Genomic DNA, 24835 nt, shown 5'->3' with positions numbered 1-24835 from the left:
CAATGCAGTGTTTTAAAGTAAAATAAAGTAAAAATAAAAAATAAATAAATAAATGAATAAATAAATAAACAGTGCTGCAATGAACATTGGGGTACATGTGTCTCTTTCAATTCTGGTATCCTCAGTGTGTATGCCCAGCAGTGGGATTGCTGGATGGTATGGGAGTTCTATTTCCAGTTTTTTAAGGAACCTCCACACTATTCTCCATAGTGGCTGTACTAGTTTGCATTCCCACCAACAGTGTAAGAGGGTTCCCTTTTCTCCACACCCTCTCCAGCATTTATTGCTTGTAGACTTTTGGATCGCAGACATTCTGACTGGTGTGAAATGGTACCTCATTGTGGTTTTGATTTGCATTTCTCTGATAATGAGTGATGTTGAGCATCTTTTCATGTGTCTGTTAGCCATCTGTATGCCTTCTTTGGAGAAATGTCTGCTTAGTTCTTTGGCCCATTTTTTGATTGGGTCATTTATTTTTTCGGAATTGAGCTGCAGGAGTTGCTTGTATATTTTTGAGATTAGTTGTTTGGCAGTTGCTTCATTTGCTATTGTTTTCTCCCATTCTGAAGGCTGTCTTTTCACCTTGTTTATAGTTTCCTTTGTTGTGCAGAAGCTTTTAATTTTAATTAGGTCCCATTTGTTTATTTTTGTTGTTATTTCCAACATTCTGGGAGGTGGGTCATAGAGGATCCTGCTGTGATTTATGTCGGAGAGTGTTTTGCCTGTGTTCTCCTCTAGGAATTTTATAGTTTCTGGTCTTACGTTTAGATCTTTAATCCCTTTTGAGTTTATTTTTGTGTATGATGTTAGAAAGTGATCTAGTTTCATTCTTTTACAAGTAGTTGACCAGTTTTCCCAGCACCACTTGTTAAAGAGATTATCTTTTCTCCATTGCATATTCTTGCCTTGTTTGTCAAAGGTAAGTTGTCCATATGTGTGTGGATTTATCTCTGGGCTTTCTATTTTGTTCCATTGGTCTATATTTCTCTCTTTGTGCCAGTACCATACTGTCTTGATGACTGATTTTTAAAATTGTCTTTTAGTCTCTATTTAATTTTCTCTGTTACAATCCTTGTTATTTTCACTTTTCTATCAATTTAGGGGTTTATTTGTTCTTTTTATAGTTCCTTTCTAAGTAGTATCATGTTAGCTTGTTACTTGAGATTTTTCTTGTTTCTTGATATTGGTGTCACTCTCTATCATATCATATTTATTGCTTCTTTTATGATAATTCTTTGCTCTAACCTAAACTCCTTAAATGAGGCAAACTTTGCATGTTGTGTTCACTCACATAGTCCAAGTATGTAGACAGTACCTGTCTCAAAGTAACAGTTCAATGAATAGTTAGTTGTTGAATAGCTGAATAAATTACATCTTGTAATTTGAAATTACATCTTGGAACTTTTGATGATTTTTAGACTTGACAAGCATCTTTGCCGGGGTCCAACCCCGGTGGATCCAGGGTAATTCGAAGGGGAGACCAAATTGGCAACCTAGGAAAAAACTTATTTAATTACAGATATATAGAGAGAGTGGAAACGGATAGTGTAGTAGGAAATATTAGTGAAGAAAAAGAGGCTGAATAACTTGGTTTACGTGGGATACCAATAAAATTCCAAGACAAGGAATTTGCACCATCTACGCTGGGCCACCGGCGCCACTTGAATATCAGAAAGTGCCCCTTCTTGGGCTCCTTCTCAAGTGGAACTTAAAAGCTGGGGCAAGTAAGTAGACGTGGCAAACACCCACGCTCCAGATGGGAATTCAGCCAGAAAAACGGGGAGCAAGAAAGGAACGACATGGGGGAATCAGTCTTTCCAGAAACTGATCTGATATCTTTATTTTTTAGGTTTGCTTATATACCTTTTGTTATACATAGGGATGAATGGAAATTTTAAAGTCACGCGGAGGTCAGCAGTCCTGACCTTTATCAAAATCAGGTGCTTCACATAAAAGTATACATAAAGGTCTTAGGGGTTTTACATCATCTTATGGCCATGAGGCCTGCTGACATTTTATGATCCTTTCTTTCTGATAACCAAAAAACTTATTTTTTCCAAGGGTGTTTTTTCTTAAACCAGGCGCCACCCTCTGAAGGTACCAGATAAAGTTGCATTCCTATAGGGTGAAAGTGTAGTGGGTTACAACTAAGAAAGGAATTTATTTAACCTAAGGTTAACATGATTAATCCTAAAGGTTAATACTTATTTCTCCTATATGCTAGTTATATTCATTATAAGGGCAGGGAATATGGAGATTTAGCAGCAAACATCAGCCCAACAAATGAAAACCCTTCACCAATGTTCCCCTTAAGATCTATTTAGTCTTAAGATAGTGATAAAGTTACATTTTTGCATAGCAAGAACACAGCAATTTATAACAAAGTACAGTGATCTATAACAAAAGAGAAAATTCATTAACTCAAGAAGTCTAGTATTGCTAACATCAAAAACTACTGTATTTCCTTTTCTATATTCCAAATACATTAATATATTCCCAGGTGCCTAAGAATATGGAGGCCTGGTGGCAATCATTGATTCAACAATGAGAAAAGCCCTATGCTAATTAAGACTTTCAAAATACTCCAAACTCTGTGCTGTTTATGGTTGAGAAGTTGTCACACAAGCTAGTCTGTCAGCAGAGAGGTTTGACCTGAGACACCCTTGTCACACCCAGGGCAGGGAATTAGCAGCAATTATTGGCACAACAAATGAAAAACCCTTCACCAATGTAATTCCTAACCAACCCACTATACTAATAATTTCTAACTTCCCCAAAGAATCTGCCTTTAGTGGGTCTAAAACATCTCGTGCCTCTCATGGTTGGGAGGCTGTAAACAATCACATGTGGCTGAATGAACCTGTACAGGCAGGCTAGATAACCTTCAGAGGAGTTTGTAAGTTGAAACACTCTGGTCACTCCCAGGAATTTTCATTGACTTGGAGCTGTAAGTTAACTCCTCTGAGAGAGGTAATGGGGGTCAGCCCCCCGTAAAGTCAGAGGTATAGGTGAGAGCATAAAACAGTAAAGTAGGTAGACTCTGGTTTGGGGGGTAGATGCTCGGGAACAAGGGGTTTCCTGAGGCTCGATCCCGCCTTTGTGTATGCTGAAGCCTCCTTCCTCATGACCTTTGCCATGGGCAGATTTCCTCACGCTGGCTCCCGGCACATCTTCTAGTTGTTATTACTATGGAATATTTAGGAGCTGCTGGGTCAGGAAGAAGCACAATTTCTTTCTTCTTCTCTGAACTTCTGCAACATTTATTGTCTACTTATTTACCTTTTATTGAAGTATAATTGATTTACAGTATAATTGATTTATTAGTTTCTTGTATATAACAAACTCATTCATTTATGTATAATTGTTTTCATATTCTTTTCTATTATGATTCATTACAGACTATTGAATAAAGTTTCTTGTGCTATAAAGTTCCCTGTAAAACATAGTTTATAATTTTATATATAGGAGTTAGAATCTGCTCTTCCAAATCCCTCATTTATCCCTCCCCCACCCCTTCTCTTCTTTGGTAACTATGAGTTTATTTTCTGTGTCTGTGACCCTGTTTCAATTTCATAAATAAGTTCATTTGTATCATATTTTAAATTCCACATATAAGTAATATCATATGATAATTGTCTTTGTCTAGCTTAACTTCACTTGTTATGATAATCTCTAGGTCTTCCATGTTGCTGCAAATGATATTATTCAATTCTTTTTATGGCTGAGTGGTATTCCATTGTGTTTATATACCATATCTTCTTTATCTGTTCATCTATCAGGACATTCAAATTGTTTCCATATCTTGGCTATTGTAAATAGTCCTGCTATCAAACTATGATTTCTTTAGATATATGCTCAGAAGTGGAATTGCTGGATCATATGGCAGTTCTATTTTTAGGTTTTTAAGGACCCTTCATACTGTTTTTCATAGTAGCCTCACCAATTTACATCCCCACCAACAGTAAAGGAGGGTTCCCTTTTCTCTACACCCTCTCCAGTGTTTGTTATTTGTTGACTTTTTAATGATGGCCATTCTGACTAGAGTGAGGTGGTATCTCATTGTAGTTTTGATTTGCATTTCTCTAATAATTAGTGATGTTGAGTATCTTTCCATGTGCCGTTTGGCCATCTGTATATCTTCTTTGGAGACATGTCTATTTGGGTCGTCCGCTTATTTTTTGATTGGGTTTGTTTTCTTTGTTATTGAGTTGTATGAACTGTTTGTATATTTTGAAAATTAAGCCCTTGTAGGTCACATTGTTTGCAAACAACTTCTCTCAATCTGTAGGTAGTCCTTGCATTTTGTTTATGATTTTATGTGTGAAAGCTTAAAAGTTTTTATTAGGTCCCTACCTTGATAGTCTAAACCACTTAGTTTAACACTGAATTTTTTACAGTTTTGTATTACATGATATTTATACCAGTTGGAGTTTGATCAAGAAAACAGAATTCACTATACTTTGGAGTATAAAGATTTTTCATATAGGAAATTAGAGATTGCATACATTTTCCAAAAGTCTCAGCCTGCAGCACTGAAGTGAGTGGCTTTTTAAAGAGTTCATGTAGAAACTCTTTAAAGGTTAGCCTTTCAAAACTTTCTGGATAGTTTTCATAGACCATCTCAGCCAGCAGGACCAATATTGGTGTGTTTCAAGAAGCTTATCTAGGTGCTTCTTGGAAACTTGCATCTGCCCATGTATCACGCTACAACTACATACAAAGAATAATGGCATCATCCCCTTCCTTCCTCCTTCTAAATCTCATGTGAGTGTTTCGATTTAGAGGCCTCTAAATCAGAGCAGATTGACAAGGGGATTCTGAAAATGCAGTTGAGGATTTCTTTTTGCTGAAGAGACATTAACAGGGAGAACTGGTTATATCTAGCTGACCACAGATAAGCCAGCAAATATTTATTTTCCTGTGTCTGCATGAAAATCCATCTAGGAATAAACATTTTTAAACCTTTTTATTTTGTTTTGGGGTATAGCCAGTTTACAAACAATGCTGTGATAGTTTCAGGGGAACAACAAAGGGACTCAGCCATACATATACATGTATCCACTCTCCCCCCAAATTCCTCTCCCATCTAGACGGCCATATAACATTGAGCAAAGTTCCTTTTGCTATGTAGTAGGTCCTTGTTGGTTATCCATTTTAAATATAGTAGTGTGTTTGAGAATGAGATTATGGTTGCCAAGGGGAAAGATAGGGGGAAGGGATGGTTAGGGAGTTAGGGATAGACATGTACAAATAATTTTTTGAAAGACAATAATATTCAGATCATATTGATTTATTGGAAATGTAATGCATGTGCTATATTGATTACTATGATCATATATCTGAAAGTATTTCACAAAAATATTATAAAATTATTTTAGATCATACTAGATCTTTGTGTCTAGTAATCATAAACTGACCTGTTTGGAGGACACTCTAAATGATTTACAAATCAGGAAAGAGACTAAATCAGGGAAAAATTTGTTAAGGATATGAGTAATAATAAATTATGGGTAATGAATAGTAAATTCGTGTCTAGATGGTTAAGAGTTTATTGTCTGTTACTTCTAATGGCTTGGAAGAAAATAGTTTGAGAAACTAACATACCTTGAAGCAGAATTAATTAATTCTGTTTAAAGTTCAGTCCAGAAATTCAGGGAATAGCAATTTAATAATTGGTTATTGCACCTTACAAAATTTTTTTTTAATTTTTATATTTACTTTATTTTACTTTACAATACTGTATTGGTTTTGCCATACATTGACAAAATATTGATTTGAGTCGGATTCAAAAGTATTGAAGAACAAATTATTATATATATATATTTTTTTAAGTCACCTAATTTGTAGTGTCCTTTTTCAAAAAAGCAGTATAGAGTGCACTTTTAGCTTTTCCTAAATCCAAGATAGAATGACAATCATTTTTGACACAAAACTGTGTACCTCTAGTGATTTAGACTGAAAAATCTGTGAAGGCAAGAAGAGCATCTCTTGCATTCATGAAAATACCCCAGTACCTAGAATAATTCCTGACAAAAAACATAAACTAATCAAATTTTACTGAAAGTATGGATTGTACTCATCTTACTTGATTACAAATTTGCTTGGAAATAAATTTTCCCTCTGTGGAGTTTCTCTGCATTTATGTATTTAGATTTATATACATAATGTTATTATTATTATTTCACATAATATCTCAAATTGTTTTTCTTTTTATCTTTCCAATGGTTGATCATTTTCTGCTTGTTCTTTTTTTATTAAACTAAATAAGTGGGAAGGTTTATTTTTTCTACTTTTATGGCTCAGTTCTGGCTATGATCCAAATTGGATAATATCATTCAGACCACCAAAATATCTCTCTGCAATTTTATTGAAAAACATTGCTCTTTATTTTCTCTGCTACTATTTCTTGAGGATTACTAGGACAGAGTGGCAATTCTATCACATCTGACAGGTGACATTCCATTTTCATGTTTATTCCATGTAATGTATCTACTGCTGTAAAAACGAGACCTGCCTCTTGCTGCTATGTTACAGAAAGATGTGGGTCATTTAGTTAACATTTGCTGTATAGTTAATAATGTCATTGGGTCTAAGACATAAAAGTGGAAAACAAGTCAAGAAAAGGGGAAGGAGTTAGTGTGCTTACCAAGACTTCATTTTCTGCCATTTTTTCATGTTGAAGACAATAACCTGTGTCTCTGGCGAAGTGCACTTTTTGAAGTTGTTTGTTTTAATTGAAGTACAGTTGATATACAATATCATGTTAGTTTCAGATATTCAGCATAATGCTTTGACATTTAAATACAATACAAAATAATCAATGCAGAAAGTCTAGTAACCATCTGTCACTACACAAAGTTATTACAGTAGTATTATTAATAACTATATTCCCTATGCTATATATTATATCCCATGATTACTTAGTTTGTGCCTCTTAATCCCCTTCACATATTTCTTATGGCGTGTTAAATAACATATTGCAGTTTTTCTTTTTTTTAATGCTATATGAGGGAGATATTCAAAGATTAGTGAGTACTTTTAATCTACTCTCACTCTTCCTGAAAATGAATATGAAAGTTGTTCAGTCATGACCAGTTCTTTACGACCCCATAGACTGTAGCCCACCAGGCTTCGCTGTCCATAGAATTCTCCAGGCAAGAATACTGGAGTGGGTAGCCATTCCCTTCTCGAGGGGATCTTCCTGACGCAGGGACTGAACCCGGGTCTCCCATGTTGCAGGCAGATTCTTTAATGTCTGAGCCACCAAGGAAGCCCATTGGGAATTGTATCACTACAGACAATTACAAAAAAGTATTTCTAACTGCCCAATTCTAAAACTACCACTGTCATTTTTGCTACTTTGCTCAGACCTAATAACCTCAATTTAGAACATTCTGGTGGTCTCATGACATTGTTAAGCCTGGAGGATTTTTTTCTTCTTAAGAAAGGTTTATTTAAGTATGATTTACATACAGTATAATTCACTCATTTTGCTGTATAGTTCTAAGAGTTTTGACAAATCCACATCATTATGTAACTATCACTAAAATTAAGATAGAGAGTAATTCCATTACATCAAAAATTGCTTTGTGTACTTTATAGTCAACCTTTTCTCCCACCTCCAACTCTTGACAACCATTGATCTGCTTTTTGTACTTATAGTTTAGCTTTATAGATTACTTCACATAAATGGAGTCATATATTATACAACCTTTGTGTCTGGACTCTTTCATTTAGCATAATGCATTTGATATTCACCTATGTTTTGGGGGTATAAGGGTTTGTTTCTTTTAGTCTAAAGTTTAAATGATAGATTCCGCAATTGTCTCTTGTTCAAATTCTTTATACGTTGGAAGTATATAAAGTTGTGTGTGTGCTCAGGCATGTCTGACTGTGATCCCATGGACTGTATCCCACCAGGCTCATCTGTTCATGGGATTCCCCGGGCAAGAATTCTGGAGAGGGTTGCCATTTCCTTCTCCAGGGGATCTTTCTGACCCAGGGATCAAACCCACATCTCCTGCATCAGCAGAGGGATTCTTTGCCCCTGAGCCACCTGAGAAGCCAAGTATATTCTTTCAAATCCTTGAGCATAACTTCTGTTTCACTGGAAAATCACAAGGAGAACAAACATTGAGGAAAAACAATAAAATTAAACTAATCAAGCAAATACATTTGAAGAATGTAAGTATATGCATTTATACATTTTCAGGTTAAAATAATGCCTGTATAGGGTGGACTGGTGAATATACAATCTATGAAACAATTATGAAACATTTGTGTCTACTCGTGATCACCAAATTCTCTGCATACCTTCAGGAGAAGTTTTAGGCTAGGTGATTGAAAATTAAAAATTTATTAGAGTATTTGTTGCTCTAATAAATATCAAAGGAATTAACATTCATAATTACATACAGTATGTTGCCTAATTTATTCTTCAATACTTTATCATCTGGTTATAACAAGGTGTAAACTCAGTCGTGGTAATATTTCAGTTCAGTTCAGTCGCTCAGTCGTGTCCAACTCTTTGCGACCTCATGAATCGCAGCATGCCAGGCCTCCCTGTCCATCACCAACTCCCAGAGTTCACTCAGACTCACGTCCATCGAGTCAGTGATGCCATCCAGCCATCTCATCCTCTGTTGTCACCTTCTCCTCTTCCCCGCAATCCCTCCCAGTATCTGAATCTTTTCCAATGAGTCAACTCTTTGCATGAAGTGATAATATTTAGGGTGAAATTTGCCCTAATCTTTTAGTGTAACAAATAGACAATGGAGTTTCAACAGTGATGCCATTCATGTATCATTTTACTCTTATTGATCCCATCAGGTATGTGATATTGAAGTATGTTTCATCCCTACTGAGTCTAATGAAGTTTTTCAAACACATTTAGCAGAATGTTTTTGCATATCATATTTGAACCAAAAGAGAGCTCTGTCTTACATTTTAATGGAATTTTAGGATTCTTATTGTTTCTGAGTTGTGGGATTAATTACAGGCTCGTAAAGGTCTTTTTCCCTCCCTTTCCTTAGAAGCAAGAATTTGTGATTTAATTGAAGAGCTGAAAGAGCTCAAGTGGAGAAAGATAGGATATTTTAAAAGCAAATCCATATAAAGAATTTTCCTACCACGATGAGATAGAATGAGAAACAAAACCCTTTCACACTGGTCCCATCCCCCAGTAGTATCAAACCATTTTGCAAAAGCATCTTTCTTTTTATGTCCCCTTGCCTGACAAGTCTTCTGTATTTTATTTGTATGCATGTGAATGGCAGTTTATTGTGTCCCAGAGGACAGGGTATTAATGAATATTTGTTTCCTGCTGTGGGGCCTGTCATAATTCCATAGTAAGAAGAGTGACAGAAGTAACAGCCAATCAGTATGCTAATACTGCCTGAGAATGAGTAGTTAGTCCATTTTAACCATGGTTCTTTTTTTTGTTCTTTTTGCCAAATTCTTAGATAATTTTTATTAAAAGATGAAATTTTTGATAGCATTGCAAATTGTTCGACGGAACCCAATGTACATTTCTTTTGTGTGGCAGTCAGACTTCTGTCTCAGCAGGTGTCTTCTCAGGGAAAAATGAAAGACTTCTAACCTGAAAGCCCATTTTGGTCAGCAAGAATCAATCACTAAAACATTCAGCAATTTGTTATATCAATATCTTAACATGGAGATTTCTATGCAGCATATGAAAATTAAATCTTAGTCTCTGACAAGTAAATAGAAGGCAGAATCTTTAAAAATGATAGGTGAAACCAAATGTAAAAAATCCTGCAGATTTATCCAATGTGATGTCATTCATTTTTCTTTTTATTACTCTATGTGTTTCTTCAATTTTCATGATATTTGTTTTTTGTGTTTTGTTTTATTTTTTAATGAAAAGGATATAGCCCAAAGCAGCAGATTTCAGAGCTGATATATATATACATATTCAAGTATTTTATTAGCCCTTTTATAACATACAGCCTATAGTAAGTATACTCTCAACTAGGGAAATAAAAGGGTTTCTTAAAATGATTTCTGAGTGTTTTTCCACAGCACATGAACACATGATTATAGAGGGGATTAGTGGATTAAGGTATCGACAGTTGGCCGCCTTAAGGCTACAGATAAAAAGAGCTCTACTTTCTTTCCATAAAATCACATTTTATTCTTACCCAATACAAACAATGCCAGCTATGTGAGCTATAAACAGAATTCTTTTGAGAACACTATTGTCACTTAAATATGTTCATCATAGACAGCAACACAATAATAAAACCAATAACAATAACTTCACATATGTATGTATATGTGTGAAATACAAGGTAATATCATTTAACATCACAAATATGTTCAAAGAGTTCTGATTCACCCCTGGGGCTGGAAAAAGAGTTCTTTTATATGTAAGTCCTCTTATAAATTAAGATTTGAGTTTAGTTATTTCAAAATATACACCTGTTAGACTATGGTGATAATCAATGCCTGAAAAGTATGTAATATATTTTAATAAAAATTAAGTAGTCATTATATCAAATGCAATTTTACTTTTTGGAAAACAGAAGCAAACCTTGTTTGTTGCCTGCTGGTTTTTTTATATATGCAAATCTTTATACATTACAGAACAACCTAGCTGCCTTCTAAAATCCCATAAACATTTTACTGTTTTATGAGATGTTTGTAATAAATGTGATTGATGATTATCTTTACAGTTGCCTATTAGAAATACACAATTTTATGATTAAATACTTAAGGATAACTCAATTTCAAGTCACAAGATTATAACCTAAGATTTGACATGGATGACAGAATACAGGTTTAATCTACTGTTTAAATTTACTTGTATATTCATTTTAGAGACTATTTTTTCTTGTTTACAGAGATTTTTGCATTTCAGTCAATGGCAAGCCTGTCTAAAGATACTGCTAGTGTGGCTTGGGGCAGGAAAATAGCTTTAAGCTGCACACACATGTAGTCACAAGGGTGAAGAGCTATAATTATATTGGAGTGCATCCAAGAAAACAGTATTTTGTTTACACTTACTGCTGCTTCAAATTTATGTGTACCTCAAGCAAATATACTGTAAATTGATTTTAATACTAAAAATTGTTGACCTATAAGTACCATTTATTGAATATTTTTCATGTTGGTATTATCTTCCAAAAATTTAAAATTAAAGTAAACATGGATAATTATTTATTATAATTTCAAACTATCTCTTTAAGATTTAAAAAGTCTATCGACTTAATGAGGTCAAAGACCATTCATAAAAATATAAAGTCTTATTCTAAGGTCCTTTAAAATTGGAAAGGTGACTACAGACTATAATGATCAACTAAAGACTGATATCTGTTTTGAGTTAACCTGGAAATGGAGTTGGGCTTATGACCAAGAGTGAATGAAGATTTTGAACTACTCTAGTTTTAGGTGATGAAAAAAGGAGTGCCACGTTTATTCAGTTATTTGTGAAAAGTTAATTTTACCATTTAAGCCTACCAGGTATTTTAAAGTTTTCTCTTTCTTAAATTAACCTTTCAGTTCAGTTCAGTTCAGTCACTCAGTCGTGTCCAACTCTTTGCGACCCCATGAATCGCAGCACGTCAGGCCTCCCTGTCCATCACCAACTCCCGGATTTCACTCAGACTCACATCCATCGAGTCAGTGATGCCATCCAGCCATCTCATCCTCTGTCGTCCCCTTCTCCTCCTGCCCCCAATCTCTCCCAGCATCAGAGTCTTTTCCAATGAGTCAGCTCTTCACATAAGGTGGCCAAAGTATTGTAGTTTCAGCTTTAGCATCATTCCTTCCAAAGAAATCCCAGGGCTGATCTCCTTCAGAATGGACTGGTTGGATCTCCTTGCAGTCCAAGGGACTCTCAAGAGTCTTCTCCAACACCACAGTTCAAACGCATCAATTCTTCGGCACTCAGCTTTCTTCACAGTCCAACTCTCACATCCATACATGACCACTGGAAAAATCACACCCTTGACTAGATGGATCTTAGTCAACAAAGTAATGTCTCTGCTTTTGAATATGCTCTCTAGGTTGGTCATAACTTTTCTTCCAAGGAGTAAGCATCTTTTAATTTCATGGCTGCAATCACCATCTGCAGTGGTTTTTGGAGCCCCCAAAATAAAGTCTGACACTATTTCCACTGTTTCCCCATCTATTTCCCATAAAGTGATGGGACCGGATGCCATGATCTTTGTTTTCTGAATTTTGAGCATAAGCCAGCTTTTTCACTCTCCATTTTCACTTTCATCAAGAAGCTTTTTAGTTCCTCTTCACTTTCTGCCGTAAGGGTGGTGTCATCTGCATATCTGAGGTTATTGATATTTCTTGCAGCAATCTTGATTCCAGCTTGTGTTTCTTCCAGTCCAGCGTTTCTCATGATGTACTCTGCAAGGAAGTTAAATAAGCAGGGTAACAATATACATCCTTGACATACTCCTTTTCCTATTTGGAACCAGTCCGTTGTTCCATGTCCAGTTCTAACTGTTGCTTCCTGACCTGCATACAGATTTCTCAAAAGGCAGGTCAGGTGGTCTGGTATTCCCATCTCTTTCAGAAATTAACCTTTAGAAAAATACAAATTGATATGGGTCATGGATAAAACCTAACACCTAATAAGCTGGGTCAAGAAATACCATCCTTTTTAGGTTTGTGTTTAAACCTAGAGATGAGATTTGGGAGCCTGAGAAAAGCAGAGCTGGGGCAAGACACAGGCCACATGACAGTCTATAGAGAAACACTTCTGTGACTGATTCTGATCAACAAGTATGGCCTCTAGGTTTGGAATCCATCACCTTAGGTAGTAATACTTCTTTACCAGCTTTACTGAGATGTAGTGGACATATAATAGTATATATGTTTAAGGTGTACACTGTATTGATTTCATAAATGTATATATTGTGAAATATTTTTAATAATAATGTTACTTAACACACACTCTAACTCACATAATTACCATTTTGTTGTTGTTATGGTGAAAACATTAAAGCTTTACTCTTACAGCCATCTTCAAATATACAATGCAGTATGGTAGTAATAAATTTTATGTCTCCATGGGTTCACCTGTTTTGCGAAAATATTCTTTCAAGTTACAAATTAGGGAGGTCAACAGCAACAACAGTATTTGAAGAAAGTTTCATATTAAATACCTTTCTGCTTCTTTTTAAGTAACAGAAGATTATTCTCTTTGTTTCTGTATTTACTGAGAGGATGCCCTTATGCACTATCATCGAAGAAGAGCTAATGGTCAGTTACTATGTGTTCTGCACACTGTCATTATTTCTTCAAGATACTAGAATGCTAAATGTCATTGATCATGCTTGGTTTTGAAGCCTCTCCTGCTTTTAACTATCTGAGTGACTAGATTAAGTTACTTAACCTCTCTAGACACTAGAATCTTCATTTATAATTCAGTAAAAGAGTAGAATCTGCATTATAGGGTTGTTTTGAAGATTAAAATGGCAAGGCATGTCTAAAATATAAAACTATGTATTACATATTATGTGCTATGTCAGCACTTGCCCTTACTACTAATTTATTTATTCATTCACTCATTCATTCCCTGAATCTATATAACTTTGTACAATTTTATCCATGAATTATATAACTTATATGCAGAGAACATCATGAGAAACGCTGGGTTGGATGAAGCACAAGCTGGAATCAAGATTGCCAGGAGAAATATCAATAACCTCAGATATGCAGATGATACCACCCTTACGGCAGAAAGTGAAGAAGAACTAAAGAGCCTCTTGATGAAAGTGAAAGAGAAGAGTAAAAAAGTTGGCTTAAAACTCAACATTCAGAAAATGAAGATCATGGCTTCTGGTCCCATCACTTCATGGCAAATAGATGGGGAAACACTGGCAAACTTTTTTTTGGTTGGGGGGGGGGCTCCAAAATCACTGCAGATGATGATTGTAGCCATGAAATTAAGATGCTTGTTCCTTGGAAGAAAAGTAGTGACCAACCTAGACAGCATATTAAAAGGCAGAGACATTACTTTCCCATAAAGGTCCATCTAGCCAAAACTATGGTTTTTCCATAAGTCATGTATGGATGTGAGAGTTGAACTCTAAAGAAAGCTGAGCACTGAAGAATTGATTTTTTTGAACTATTGTGTTGGAGAACACTCTTGAGAGTCCCTTGGACTGCAAGAAGATCCAACTAGTCCATCCTAAAGGAAATCAGTCTTAAATATTCAGTGGAAGGACTGATGCTGAAGCTGACACTCCAATACTTTGGCCACCTAATTGGAAGAACTGACTCATTTGAAAAGACCCTATGCTGGGAAAGATTGATGGCAGGAGGGGAAGGGGATGACAGAGGGTGTGATGGTGGATGGCATCACCGACTCAATGGACATGAGTTTGGGTAAACTTCAGGAGATGGTGATGGACAGGGAGGCCTGGCATGCTGCAGTCCATGGGGTTGCAAAGAGTCAAACACAGCTGGTTGACTGAACTGAATTGATCCATCAATTTGTTCTGGGACTAAGGTAAGCACTTGTGGAGAATTCTCCAATGTATAAATAGGATGATTTATGTCACTGCAATGTATAAAATAATGGTTTATGTCACTGACAAACCAATTGTCTGGTAGGAGAATTAACATGCATTCTTAGATAATGTCATGGTAAGTACTTCGATCATATTGTAGTTTTCAGAAGAATAAAATAATGGGTACAGATGTATTATGTCATAATTTCAGGCACTATGCTGGATACCTCAGATACACTATGTCATTAATATAGCACTCAAATGAGAAGAAAAAGATTTTGTGCAGTAAGTGATGAGTGATATGAGTGATGAGTGATATGATAATAAAGTACTTGTTGGATTTAAATTTAAAGATAAGGGAGGAAAATCCATTCAGTTCAGAGAAGAGTGAGTATACTACAGAACATAAACTAGTCCAGGGGGAAAAAACCAAATGCTCAGTTTGGGAAGAACAGAGGGCACAAGGGAAACAAATAAACTAATGTGCCATCACCGAGGGGGTTACAGAATAATGTAAAAGAGAAATACCAGTCTATCAGCAATATTAGTTGAATTAAAGTAATAGAAAATATGACAGTTAATAGATTTTCAAAGTACAATGATATAGGTTTTAATATAATGCACTTGATTATCAATTCAGTTCAGTTCAGTCGCTCAGTCATGTCCGACTCTTTGCGACCCCATGAACCGCAGCACACCAGGCCTCCTTGTCCATCACCAACTCCCGGAGTTTACCCAAACTCATGTCCATCGAGTCGGTGATGCCATCCAGCCAGCTCATCCTCTGTCGTCCTCTTCTCCTCCTGCCCCCAATCCCTCCCAACATCAGGGTCTTTTCCAATGAGTCAACTCTTTGCATGAGGTGTCCAAAGTATTGAAGTTTTAGCTTCAGCACCAGTCCTTCCAATGAACACCCAGGACTGATCTCCTTTAGGATGGACTGGTTGGATCTCCTTGAAGTCCAAAGGACTCTCAAGAGTCTTCTCCAACACCACAGTTCAAAAGCATCAATATACGTGTATTACACATGTACTGTATATGTGTGTACTATACATAATACATATGTATTATACATATATTGATGTGCTCAAAAATATGTGTACTATTTTCAAATATCTTTTTACATTGATTTTTAACACAATTCCACTGTGATAAGAACTGACTTTGTATGATTTCAGTACCTTTAGGCCATGAGATTTTTGCACCATGTTTTATGTCTCTGGATATGTTTCAGTGTCTCCTAGTTTATAGTCTATGGGCACATGAATAGAATTTGTATCCTACAGCTGTGTGAAAATTGTATATATCTTAATTTTGTTGAATTGGTTCATTGCGATTTTTCAGGTCTACTACTTTTTTGTTCTACAGTTTTCTACTTTTATGTTCATTCTATTAATTCTATAAATATTTGAGAGTTTGATATTGAAACTTCAACTAAAAATCTTAGTTTATCTACTTTACAAATTGTAATATACAGTGGAACTATATGTAACTTTGCTCTGTATTTCCTAAATCTCCTATAAATGTGCTATCATACTTTCATAATTTAAAAAAAAAGATAGTTTAGGGATCAAATTCTTTATATTCAGAACATTTATAAATTGAATAGATTGAAATCTATCAAAAAATATATTGGAGTAAAAATTGGAATGTGGCCTTAAAAAAATCTGTCTTCTATAGAATTGATCACATTATTAACTGCCTTCCCACCATCTAGTTTGACAGGAAATGTAATCAGGAGCGGCAGCTGCTCAGCACAGGACTGGCCCAGAGGAGATACCCCTTGTCCAAGGTCAGGAGTAGCAGCAGTGAGGAGATACCCCACGTCCAAGATAAGGAGTGGCAGCTGCGCTTTGCTGGAGCAGCCATTATGAGATACTCCACATCCAAGGTAAGAGAAACCCAAGTAAGATGGTAGGTGCTGAGAGAGGGCAACAGAGGGCAGACAGACTGAAACCACAATCACATAAAACTAGCCCATCTGATCACATGGACCACAGCCTTGTCTAACTCAATGAAACTAAGCCGTGCTGTGTGGGGCCACCCAAGACAGACGGGTCATGGTGGAGAGTTCTGACAAAATGTGGTCCACTGGAGAAGGGGATGGCAAACCACTTCAGTATTCTTACCTTGAGAATCCCATGAACAGTATGAAAAGGCAAAAAGGTAGGATACCGAGAGGAACTCCCCAGGCCTGTAGGTGCCCAATATGCTACTGGAGATCAGTGGAGAAATAAATCCAGAAAGAAGGAAGGGATGGAGCCAAAGCAAAACAAGATCCAGTTGTGCATGTAACTGGTGACAGAAGCAATATCTGATGCCATAAAGAGCAATATTGCATAGGAACCTGGAATGTTAGGTCAATGAATCAAGGCAAATTGGAAATGGTCAAACAGGAGATGGCAAGAGTGAACGTCGACATTCTAGGAATCAGAGAACTAAAATGGACTGGAATGGGTGAATTTAACTCAGATGACCATTATATCTACTACTGTGGGCAGGAATCCCTCAGAAGAAATGGAGTAGCTTACATAGTCAACAAAAGAGTCTGAAATGCAGTACTTGGATGCAATCTCAAAAGTGACAGAATGATCTCCGTTTGCTTCCAAGGCAATCCATTCAATATCACGGTAATCCAAGTCTATGCCCCAACCAGTAACACTGAAGAAGCTGAACTTGAATGGTTCTATGAAGACCTACAAGACTTTTAAAAACTAACACCCAAAACAGATGTCCTTTTCATTATAGGGGAGTGGAATGCAAAAGTAGGAAGTCAGCAAACACCTGGAGTAACAGGCAAATTTGGCCTTGGAGTACAGAATGAAGCAGGGTAAAGGCTAATAGAGTTTTCCCAAGAGAATGCACTGGTCATAGCAAACACCCTCTTCCAATAACACAAGACGAAACTCTACACATGGACATCACCAGATGGTCAATAATGAAATCAGTTTGATTCTCTTCTTTGCAGTCAAAGATTGAGAAGCTCTATATAGTCAGCAAAAATAAGACCAGGAATTGACTGGCTCAGATCAAGAACTCCTTATTGCCAAATTCAGACTAAATTGAAGAAAGTGGGGAAAACCATTAGACCATTTGGGTATGACCTAAATCAAATCCTTATGATTGTACAGTAGAAGTGAGAGATTTAAGGGACTAGATCTGATAGACAGAGTGCCTGATGAACTATGGACGGAGTTTCATGATATACAGGAGACAGGGATCAAGACCATCCCCGTGGCAAAGAAATGCAAAAAAGCAAAATGGCTGTCTGAGGAGGCCTTATAAGTAGCTGTGAAAAGAACAGAAGCTGGAAAAAAAAAAAAAAGGAGAAAAGGAAAGATATACCCATTTTAAATGCAGACTTCCAAAGAATAGCAAGGAGAGATAAGCAAGTCTTCCTCAGCAATCAGCGCAAAGAAATAGAGGAAAACAATAGAATGGGAAAGACTAGAGATCTTTTCAAGAAAATTAGAGATACCAAGGGAACATTTCATGCAAAGATGGGCTTGATAAAGGACAGAAATGGTATGGACCTAACAGAAGCAGAAGATATTAAGAAAAGGTGACAAGAATACACAGAAGAACTGTACAAAAAAGATCTTCATGACCAAGATAATCATGATGGTGTGATCACACACCTAGAGCCAGACATCTTGGAATGTGAAGTCAAGTGGGCCTTAGGAAGCATCACTATGAAAAAAGCTAGTGGAGGTGATGGAATTCCAGTTGAGCTATTTCAAATCCTGAAAGGTGATGCTGTGAAAGTGCTGCACTCAATATTCCAGCAAAGTTGGAAGACTCAGCAGTGGCCACAGGACTGGAAAAGGTCAGTTTTCATTCCAGTCCAAAGAAAGCCAATGAAAAGAATGCTCAAACTATCGCACAATTGCACTCATCTCACATGCTAGTAAAGTAATGCTCAAAATTCTCCAAGACAGGCTTCAGCAATACGTGAACTGTGAACTTCCTGATGTTCAAGCTGGATTTAGAAAAGGCAGTGGAACCAGAGATCAAATTGCCAATATCCACTGGATCATTGAAAAAGCAAGAGAGTTCCAAAAAAGCATCCATTTCTGCTTTATTGACTATGCCAAAGTCTTTGACTGCGTGGAACACAATAAACTGTGGAAAATTCTGAAGAGATGGGAATACAAGACCACCTGACCTGCCTTTTGAGAAATCTGTATGCAGGTCAAAAAGCAACAGGCAGGACTGCACATGGAACAACAGACTGGTTCCAAATAGGAAAAAGAGTATGTCAAGGCTGTATACTGTCACCACTTATAAAATTTATATGCAGAGTACATCATGAAAAACGTTGGGCTGGAAGAAGCACAAGCTGGAGTCAATGTTGCCGGGAGAATTATCAATAACCTCAGATATGCAGGAGACACCATGCTTATGGCAGAAAGTTAAGAAGAACTACATAGCCTTTTGATTAAAGTGAAAGAGGAGAGTAAAAAAGTTGGCTTAAAGCTCAACATTCAGAAAATAAAGATCATGGCATCTGCTGCTATCACTTCATTGCAAATAGATGGAGAAACTTTGGAAACAGTGTCAGACTTTATTTTTGTGGGCTCCAAAATCACTGCAGATAGTGACTGCTGCCATGAAATTAAAAGATGCTTACTCCTTGGAAGAAAAGTTATGACCAACCTAGACAGCATATTAAAAAGCAAAGACATTACTTTGCCAACAAAGGTCCATCTAGTCAAGGCTCTGGTTTCTCCAGTAGTCATGTATGGATGTGAGAGTTGGATTATAAAGAAAGCTGAGAGCCAACGAATTGATGCTTTTGAACTGTAGTGTTGGAGAATACTCTTTAAAGTCCCTTGGAGTGCAACAATATCCAACCAGTCCATCCTAAAGGAAATCAGTCCTGAATGTTCATTGGAAGGACTGATGTTGAAGCTGAAACTCCAATACTTTGGCCACCTGATGCAAAGAGCTGACTCATTTGAAAAGACCCTGATGCTGGGAAAGATTGAAGGCAGGAGGAGAAGGGGATGACAGAGGATGAGATAGTTGGATGGCATCACCAACTCAATGGACATGAGTTTGAGTAAACTCTGGGAGTTAATGATGGACAGGGATGCCTGGTGTGCTGCAGTCCTTGAGTTCACAAAGTGTCGAACATGACTGAGTGACTGAACTGAACTGAACTTTCTGTGATGTGATTTTCATTCCAGCCAAGGGATTGTGATTCTTCTTCTTTCTTCTGTCTGCTCTCTGGTGACTGAAGAGGCTGAGAGGCTTCTGTAAGCTTCCTGTTTGAAGGGCACTGGATCTTGCTCTGGTGGGCATAGATGTGCTCAGTTAAGTTTTAACCCAATTATCTGCTGATGGATGGTGTTGTGCTCCTTCCCCATTAGTTGTTTAACTAGAGGTGACTCAGCCCTGGGGTCATTTAAGTTACTGTTGTTCAGTCACTCAGTTGTGTCCAACTCTTTGCAACCCCATGGAGTGAAGCATGTCAGGCTTCCCTGTCCTTCACCATCTCCTGGAGCTTGCTCAAACTCATCTCCATTGAGATCCAACCATCTCGTCCTCTGTTGTCCCCTTCTCCTCCTGCCTTTAAACTTTCCTAGCATCTGGGTCTTTTCTAATAAGTCAGGTCTTTGCATCAAGTGGCCAAATATTGGAGCTTCAGCTTTATCATCAATCCATCCAATGAATATTCATGATTGATTTCATTTATGATTGACTGGTTTGATCTCCTTACAGTCTAAGGGACTCTCAAGAATCTTCTCCAACACCACAGTTCAAAAGCATCAGTTCTTCGACATTCAGCCTTCTTTATGGTCCAACTGTTATATGTATGCATGACTACTGAAAAAAGCACTAGCTTTGACTATACGGACTTTTGCTGGCAAAGTCATGTCTCAGCTTTTGAATACACTGTCTAGGTGATCATAGCGTTTTTTCCCCAAAGAGCAAATGTCTTTTAATTTCATGGCTGTAATCACCATCTGTAGTGATTTTGAAGCCTAAGATAATAGTCTCTCACTGTTTCCTTGTTTCCCCATTGATTTGCCATGAAGTGATGGGACCAGATGCCATGATTTTAGTTTTTTGAATGTTGAATTTTAAGACAGCTTTTTCACTCTCCTCTTTCACCATAGTCAAAAGGCTCTTTAATTCTTCTTCACTTTCTGCTATAAGTATTGTCATCTACATATCTGAGGTTATTGACATTTCTCCTAGCAACATTGATTCTAGGTTGTGCTTCATCCAGCCTGGCATTTTGCATGATGTACTCTGCATATAAGTTAAATAAGTGGGTGACAATATACAGCCTTGATGTACTTCTTTCCCAGTTTGGAACCAGTATGTTGTTCTGTGTCCAGTTCTAGCTGATGCTTCTTGACCTGTATACAGGTTTCTCAGGAGGCAGGTAAGGTGGTCTGGTATTCCCATCTCTTAATTTTCCACAGCTGTTGTGATCTACACAGTCAAAGGCTTTTGCCTAGTCAATAAAGCAGAGTAGATGTTTTCCTGGTATTCTCTTCCTTTTTCTATAATCCAACAGATGTTGACAATTTATTCTCTGGTTTTTCTGCCTTTTCTAAATCCAGGTTGAACATCTGGAAGTTCTCGGTTCATGTACTATTGAAGCCTAGTTTGGAGAATTTTGAGCATTACTTTGCTAGCTAGTGAAATAAGTGCATAAGTGTGTGGTAGTTTGAGCATTCTCTCATACTACCTTTCTTTGGGATTGGAATTAAAACAGACTTTTCCCAGTCCTGTGGTCTCTGCTGAGTTTTCAAATTTGCTGGCAATATTGAGTACAGCACTTTCACAGCATCATCTTTTAGGATTTGAAATAACTCCACTGGAGTTCCATCACCTCTACTAGCTTTGTTTGTAATGACGCTTCCTAAGGCTCACTTGACTTTGCACTCCAAGATGTCTAGCTCTAAGTGAGTGATCACACCATCTTCGTTTTCTGGACTTTGAAGATTTTTTTGTGTAGTTCTGTTTATTTTTGCCACTTTATCTTAATATCTTCTGCTTCTCTTAGGTCCATACCTTTTCTGTCCTTTATTGTTTCGATCTTTTTGTGAAATATTCCCTTGTTATCTCTAATTTTCTTTAGTCTTTCCCATTCTGTTGTTTTCCTTTATTTCTTTGCATTGTTCACTTAGGAAGGCTTTCTTATCTCTTCTTTCTATCCTTTGGAATCCTTCATTCATTAGGTATATCTTTCCTTTTCTCCTTTGCCTTTCACTTCTCTTCCTTTTTCAGCTATTTGTATAACCACCTCAGACAACTATTTTGCCTTTTTGTATTTCTTTTTCTTCATAGAAGTTAACCTTCTCTGACTTTAGAGGTCTGAATTTAAAAATCTCATTTGTCTTCTTACAGACAAACAGAGAACGAATTCATTATTCTCTCAATTGGCAAGTCAAGAGAAAGAGTAATGTTTGTTGCTTTGATGCACCCAACGTATTTTAAGATAACTAAATAGTTAATGAAGAGTTTCTATTTTAGATGGAATTTATTGATAGATTTAGAATATTTAATGAGATTGTTGAATTATAGGCAGTTTTATAAGGATATTATAATATAGTAAAAATAGTCTTATGCTTTGCAATAAATATTGGCGTATTCATGGATTGGAAAAAAAGAATAGCTATGTTTACTGAACTTATTTTTCTAATAAGTAGAAATGTATACCAATAAAGGGTTCTTCAAACTGGACATTAAAGCCCTATACTAAGCAAACTTTCTAAAGGTATATAAAAAGCAAATCTGAATAATTTCTTAAAATGAAATTCATGAGCCTATGACAAATAAAAATGAAAAATTTTTAAAATTAAAATAATTCTATTGATCACCTAAATGAATAATGTAGAGAAATAAAAATCCAAAATGAAGTAGAAAGAAGGGATGGGAACACGTGTACACCCATGGCAGATTCATATTGCTGTATGGCAAAACCAATACAATATTGTAAAGTAAAAAAAATAAATAAGTAAAAAAATTAAAAAAAAGAAAGAATGGATTGATAAATGTGAAAGCAAGAGTTATTAAGGTACAAAATAGGTAAAATATAGAAGTGATAAGTTCAAAACTTTTCTGAAGTGACTGAGAGGACAAATAAACCATTCAGTTCAGTTCAGTCACTCAGTCGTGTCTGACTCTTTGCAGCCCCATGAATTGCAGCACGCCAGGCCTCCCTGTCCATCACCATCTCCCGGAGTTCACTCAGACTCACGTCCATCGAGTCGGTGATGCCATCCAGCCATCTCATCCTCTGGCGTCCCCTTCTCCTCCTGCCCCCAATCCCTGCCAGCATCAGAGTCTTTTCCAATGAGTCAACTCTTTGCATGAGGTGGCCAAAGTACTGGAGCTTCAGCTTTAGCATCATTCCTTCCAAAGAAATCCCAGGGCTGATCTCCTTCAGAATGGACTGGTTGGATCTCCTTGCAGTCCACGGGACCCTCAAGCATCTTCTCCAACACCACAGTTCAAACGCATCAATTCTTTGGCGCTCAGCCTTCTTCATATAGTGTGAGTCCAACTCTCACATCCACACATGACCATAGGCAAAACCAGAGCCTTGACTAGACGGACCTTAGTCGGCAAAGTAATGTCTCTGCTTTTGAATATACTATCTAGGTTGGTCATAACTTTTCTTCCAAGGAGTAAGCGTCTTTTAATTTCATGGCTGCAGTCACCATCTGGAGTGATTTTGAAGCCCAAAAATATAGTCTGACACTGTTTCTACTGTTTCCCCATCTATTTCCCATGAAGTGATGGGACCGGATGCCATGATCTTCATTTTCTGAATGTTGAGCTTTAAGCCAACTTTTTCACTCTCCTCTTTCACTTTCATCAAGAGGCTTTTTAGCTCCTCTTCACTTTCTGCCATAACGGTGGTGTCATCTGCATGTCTGAGGTTATTGATATTTCTCCAGGCAATCTTGATTCCAGCTTGTGTTTCTTCCAGTCCAGCGTTTCTCATGATGTACTCTGCATATATGTTAAATAAGCAGGGTGACAATATACAGCCTTGACGTACTCCTTTTCCTATTATTTAATCTAAAAATATATATGAACAATTAGAAAAGTACAATTATGGGGCTTCCTTGGTGGCTCAGATGGTAAAGAATCTGCCTGCAATGCAGGAGACCCAGGTTTGATCACTGGGTCAGTAAGATTCCCTAAAAAGGGAATGGATGCCCACTCCAGTATTCTTTGCTGGAGAATCCCATCGACAGAGGAGCCTGGTGGGCTACAGTCCATGCAGTCACAAAGAGTCAGACCCGACTGAGTGACTAACACACTGTACAATGACTGAGTGACTAACACACTGTACAAAAAGATTTAAACAGGCAAAAGTAGAAAATTTTTTTAAAATATAAGTAAAGTTATAAGACTGGAGAGAGAGAGCAGGAGCAAGCGAGCAGGGGAGAGTATGTTTTATTTAAGCCTATATATGTATCTTTTGTTTCAGGAATAAAATGTATTTTAATATAAAAATACTATATAATTCATATTATTGGAGTTAAAAAGAAAAATAATAAGTTATCATAACATTCCTAAGAAGAAAACATATATTGGTTAGTGATATTAAAAGTTTAAAATTTGGTTACCCCTGACAAGTTTAGAAGGGTAGTAGAAGAGTCTCAATTTAAAAAAAATTAAAATTGCCAAGACTGTAGGCTTCAAATATGATGGAAAGCTCCATGGTTCATTTAATAAATCAATTAATACTTTTATGGTCACTATTTGAGTCATTAGTAAAAGACAAAGCAAAACAAATAAAAACCACCATATACCAATTTCTTAATATAGGCACCGAAATTCTAAATAAAATTCTGGGAAACCAAAACTCGGTATGATGAAACAAATAACTACTACACCAAAAGTATTTATATCAAGGAAGGCAAAGATCTTCAAATATCAGAAAATCTTTCAATCTAATCTATAATATCATGCAATCAATGAAGGAAATTCATTTGATCATTATTGATATGTGCTAAAAAGTAATTTGATAGATTCAGAAGCCATTCCTAATAAAAACTGATTTTAAGAATGTGATAACAGAAGACAGCTACTTAAATATCATAAATACTGCCAAAATCAGCAACAAGAATTATTGTAAATGGTGGAACATTAAAACTATTTCTATTAAAATTAGAAACAAGGCACAAATAGCTTTCTCCTTTATTATTCAACACTGTTACTTTCCTTTTTCCCCCCCAGTATTTATTAGAGCATAGTTGCTTTACAGTGTTTTTCTAGTTTCTATCGTGCAGCAAAGTGAATCAGCTATGTATGATTCATATATGTGAATCATATATGTGTACATATATCTGCCTTTTTTAAAAATGTCC

The sequence above is a fragment of the Budorcas taxicolor genome, chromosome 1 (assembly GCF_023091745.1).
Source record: "Budorcas taxicolor isolate Tak-1 chromosome 1, Takin1.1, whole genome shotgun sequence".
NCBI lineage: Eukaryota > Metazoa > Chordata > Mammalia > Artiodactyla > Bovidae > Budorcas > Budorcas taxicolor.
The sequence above is the reverse complement of the archived record's forward strand: the minus strand, read 5'-3'. Positions refer to the sequence as shown.